Here is a 6,000-nt window from a genome sequence, read left to right on the forward strand (position 1 = left end):
GCGCGTACAGTGCGCGCTTATAGATATATAAATTTATAAGTTCCTGTATAACTAAGTATGTGTTTCTATAAGTGATCGTTTAAGAGAGTTAGTATGTGTATGTTTGTGCGTATAGCTGTATATGCAAGTAAATGGATGTTTGATACTTTATTTGCATGTGTTAGTATGTGTGTAAGTAACTCTATGGATGAGTATCGGTGTGTAACAGGATGTATAGGAGTACATATGATGATTGAGTACATGTATGAGTGACTATATATAACTTTTGGTGAATGAGTGGATGTGGAAGTAGATGTTGGAATAGGTTGTTGTAACTTGTATTGGTATCTCCATTTTCTTGAAAATTTTTGTTTCTATTTTTGAATGTGTGTATTAGAGTAAGAGGAGGTCTGCCACTCTTTCACAAGGATGATGTCATCAGTGATGTCATTTGAGATGTCATCAGTGATGTCATGAGTGATGTCACTGACCATGTCATGAGTGATGTGATATGTGACGTCATCAGCAGTGCATTGCGGGTGCACGAGTTAGCTGAACTAACTATAATGGGGGAATTTCAAAGGTTTTGTATGAGTAAAATGACCATCTAACTATAACTGGTGTGAAGCCTATGTTTTTTTTGGAGGATTTCAAAGGTTTTTAAAATGCTAATTCCTAACTATAACGTGTGTGAAACCTATGGTTTTTTCAGTGAATTTGCAAGGTTTTGTAAATGCTAATTCCTAACTATAACGTGGCTGAAACCTATGGTTTTTTCAGTGAATTTCAAAGGTTTGTTAAATGGTAATTCCTAACTATAACGTGGCTGAAACCTATGTTTTTTTCAGTGAATTTCAATGGTTTTGTAAATGATAAATTTTAAATGTATTATTTGTTATATTTTTTATACTGATTTCCTACATTATTTTAAATTATTTCTTTTTAGATATTTTATATTTTAAATTACATTACATATTTTTTATATAAATTGAAAACAAAATGCTTTCACACCTCTCTGCAACGCTGCACCCTGGCGCTTTTGCAGAGGAGGAACTAATTCCCCTTGCATACTGGGGGTCCCTGGGGGCCAACTAGCCCACCTGGAACCTCCAGTATGCGCCAGGGAGCTGCATTGCAGAGAGGTGTGAAGAGGCTATGCCCCTTTTTACACCTCTCTGCAACACAGCCCCCTTGCGCGTTTGCAGAGGGGGAACTAATTCCCCTTGCATATTGGGGGTCCCTGGGGGCCAACTAGCCCACCAGGAGCCTCCAGTATGCGCCAGGGGGCTGCGTTGCTTTGCCCCGGGGGGCAGCGGTCCCCAGGGCAGTGTGGGGGGATTAGGGACCCCCACACTTCTTTATCACTATGACCCCGTGATTTAGTCCCCCCGGGGGGTAATTTAAAAAAAAACAGACCGGGTTTTTAAAAAAAATATTTGGGGCCTTAGGGGTCCTTGTGGGACCACTTGGGCAGGCCTAGGGGGTCAGGGTGTGTCTACCCTGCCCCCTTTTTGTGTTCTACATGTTTGTTTTTCTGCTTTCTTGTGCCTCGGTCTACCAAGCACAAGATGGATGCCAACATTTCCTGGTTTGAAGTGTTGACAGCCAATGAGCATGCAGCTTTCTCGGGAAGGCATGCTGATTGGCTGCCACTGTCTGTCAACACTCCAAAACAGAAATTGTTGGCAGCCATCTTGTGCCTCGGCAGACTGAGGCACAGGAAAGCAGAAAAACAAACATGTAGAACTCAAATAGGGCGCATGGTAGAAGCACCCTGTCCCTCTAGGCCTGCTCAGGGTATCCCACAAGGACCCCCAAGGCCCCAAAAAACATTTTATTTTTTTTGAAAAATGGCGGGGTGCTCGCGCGCATGGGTGGGCGCACGGTGCGCGCTTATAGATATATACATTTTTTCAAATTCGATTTTCTGAACAACTCCTGGAGGGATTTACACCATATAAACAAAGGGCGATCTGCGAATCAGACTCCACCCTTTTGCCAAATTTGGTGTAATTCCGTTCAGCCGTTCGGGCTGTAGCCGTGTCTAATCGTCCTAAGGAAATTAAGATAGGGAAAATACGTTTTGAGACCCCCCCTTTTCTCTCTGCCCCTGCTTGATGAATCTACCCGAGACTTTCAGGGAAGAAGTGGAGTGGAACGGGCCATCTTCTGTGAGAAATCTGCAAAGATTCAACAACCGGCGCCAAAGTTATTCCCAATAGAATGTTGCGGATTTCCTATGGAAACTAGGTCCTAACTATATATACCTACTGGCGACCGCCAGTAGGTAATATATATATATATATATATATATATTATTTTTTTTTTTTCCTACTGGAGGTAGTTAAAGTTATGACGAATTTTCCATAGGAAATCTGCAACATTTCTGAAAAACTTTGGCGCCAGTTGACGAATGTTGGCAAAATTATTGAAAACGGGTGAGGCGCTCCAGTCCGCTCCTATCCTGAAAGTCTGGGGGTGATTCATCAAGCGGGGGCCGAGAAAAAAGGGGGGTCCCAAAACGTGTTTTCCCAAAGCAATTTTCCATAGGAACCTTTAGCTGCAGCTACAGCCCGCACTGCTGAACAGAATTACACCAAATTTGGCAAAGAGGCAGTCCTTAGTTCAGGCTTGTGCCTTTTGCTTAAATGATATAAATCTGTTAAGTAGTTTTTTAGATATTAAAGGAAAAAAGAACATATATATCTGGGCAGAGCCTAATGACACATCTCATCGTGAGATCTGATTGGCTTCAGCACTTCATCCAAGAACTGTTGGCTGCCATCTTGGGACCAATATACATGATAGCACCTCATTGAACAGCATTGCAGTCAATAGAAGGTTTTAAGACTTTGGTTACCTTATAAATCATTTGTTGATGGTATCATACTCATTTTAGGCATTGTGGTGTGTTCTAAAGTGATTTTACCATGTGAAAAAGCCTTCTGCTGGGATATCATGTTTGAGATAAAACTATTTTCTCATGATTGTTCCATAGAGGTTTGGAAGGTAATCCAGAAACTAAAATGAGAGCATATTTTCTTTAAATTCACATTATCTTTCTCAGTCATGTGATAATGAAGTCTGGCATTCTCAGTAAAACATGTACATCCAACAAGAGCAGAAATTGTCAGTTGATTCCTTTGTGTTCTACTGCAGCTTCCCAGAGTGTTCTTAAGAACAACCAGAGTGCTAACAGCCTTACTTTTGACACAATTATGGCACACATGAATCCATCTTGATTGGAATAAACTGGTAACACTTAAAACATTTAATTTAAAAAGGAACACAAAAAGGGGTTTAATTTGTCATAGAAATTATGGTTAGTGCTGTAGAAAGAAAAAATAGGACATGTTTTAAGTGCGATCTCAAATATCTTCCTGTTATATTTCAACAGGAGTAGGCTGTCAGTTGATTGCGTTGTGTTCTACTGCAGCTTCCCAGAGTGTTCTATAGAACAGCTAGGGAGCTAACAGTCTTATTTATGACAAATTTATGGCACACCTGAAGCCATCTTGATAGGAATAAACTGGTAAGACTGAAAACATTTAATATAAAAAGGAACAAAATGAGGGGGTACATTTTGTCATACGAATTATGGTTAGTGTTGCAGAAAGAAAAATTAGAGCATGTTTTAATAGAGATCTCAAATCCTCTTCTATTTAATTTGAAAATTCTGACATGCAGACTAAACAATCACTTTCAATACCAGCAGTAGACTTCCAGGTAACTCCCTGGTGGGCACTACCCCCTACACTACTCAAACACCACTGCACTATCCTAAACCCTAAAACACTACCCCCAGCACGAGCCTCTACACTACACAAACACCACTGAACTATGCTACACCCTAAAACACTACCCCCTACAGTACCCAAACACCACTGTGCTACCCTAAAAAGTAAAACATTACCCCAGCACGATCCCCTACACTACCCAAACACATCTGTACTACCCTAAATCCTAATACACTACAACAGCACAACCCCCTACACTATCCAAACACCACTGCACTACCCTAAACCCTAAATCTAAACCCAGCACGACCCCTACACTACCTAAACACCACTGTGCTACACTAAACCCTAAAACACTACCCCCTACACTACACAATTACTACTGCACTACCCTAAACCCTAAAAAACTACCCCATCATGACCCCCTGAACTATACAAACACCACTGTACCACTCTAAACCCTAAAACACTACCCCAGCACAAAACCACAAACACTACACAAACACCACTGCAACACCCTAAACTCTAAGGCTACCCCCACCACGACCCCCTACACAACACAAATACCACTGCACTACCCTAAACCCCAAATCTACCTCAGCATGTCCCAATACACTACACAAACACCGCAGCACTACCCTAAACACAAAACACTACCCACAGCACGACCCCTACGCTACACTAACACCAATGTATGACCCTAAAACACTACCCCCAGCACAACCCCCTACACTACCCAAACACCACTGCACTACCCTAAACCCTAAAACACTACTGTGTACACTACACAAATACCATAGAACTATACTTAAAACTAAAATACTCCCCCCACCATGACCCCCTACACTACACAAACACCACTGCACTACCCTAAACCCTAAAACACTACCCCCTACACTACACAAACACCACTGCACTACCCTAAACCCCCAAAACACTACCCCTGCATGACCCCCTACACTACACAAACAGCACTGTATTACCCTAAAGGACTAACCCCAACCACAAACCTGCAAACACCACACAAACACCACTGGACTACCCTAAACCCTAAATCTACCCCAGCACAACCCCCTACACTACCCAAACACCACTGCACTACCCTAAACCCTAAATCTAACCCCAGCACGAACCCCTACACTACCCAAACACCACAGCACTACCATAAACCCTAAACACTACCCCATACACTACACAAACACCACTGCACTACCCTAAACCCTAAAACACTAGCCCCAGCACAACCCCCTACACTACAAAAACACCACTGCACTACCCTAAACCCTAAAACACTACCCCCTACACTACACAAACACCACTGCACTACCCTAAACCACCAAAACACTACCCCCCGCATGACCCCCTATACTACACAAACAGCACTGTACTACCCTAAAGCACTAACCCCAACCACGAACCTGCAAACACTACACAAACACCACTGGACTGCCCTGAACCCGAAATCTACCCCCAGCACAACCCCCTACACTACCCATACACCACTGCACTACCCTAAACCCTAAATCTAACCCCAGCACTAACCCCTACACTACCCAAACACCACTGCACTATCATACACCATAAACACTACCCCATACACTACACAAACACCACTGCACTACCCTAAACCCTAAAACCCTAAAACACTACCCCCAGCACAACCCATACACTACACAAACACCACTGCATGACCATAAAACACTACCCCAGCACAACCCCCTACACTACCTAAACACCACTGCGCTACCCTATACCCTAAAACACTACACCTACAGTACACAAATGCCACTGCGCTTCCTGAACCCTCAAACACAACCCCCAGCACGACCCCCTACACTACCCAAACACCACTGTGCTACCCTAAGCACTAAAACACTACCCCAGCACAACCCCCTTCACTACACAAACACCACTGCACTACCCTAAACCCTAAATCTACCCCAGCACGGCCCATACACTAACCATTCACCACTGCACTACCCTAAACCCTAAAACACTACCCCAGCATAACCCCCTACACTACACAAACACGACTGCACTACCTTAAACTCTAAATCTACCCCAAGCAAGACCCCCTACACTACATAAACACCACTGCACTACCCTAAACCCTCAATCTACCCCCAGCAAAACCCCTACACCTCACAAACATCATCGCACTTCCCATAACCCTGTAACACAACCCCCAGCACGAACCCTACATTACACAAACACCACTGCACTTTCCTAAACCCTAAAACACTATCCCATGCACGACCCCCTGCACTACACAAACACCACTGCA

This window comes from Lissotriton helveticus, chromosome 4_1 (assembly GCF_964261635.1).
Source record: "Lissotriton helveticus chromosome 4_1, aLisHel1.1, whole genome shotgun sequence".
In the NCBI taxonomy this organism is placed as follows: domain Eukaryota; kingdom Metazoa; phylum Chordata; class Amphibia; order Caudata; family Salamandridae; genus Lissotriton; species Lissotriton helveticus.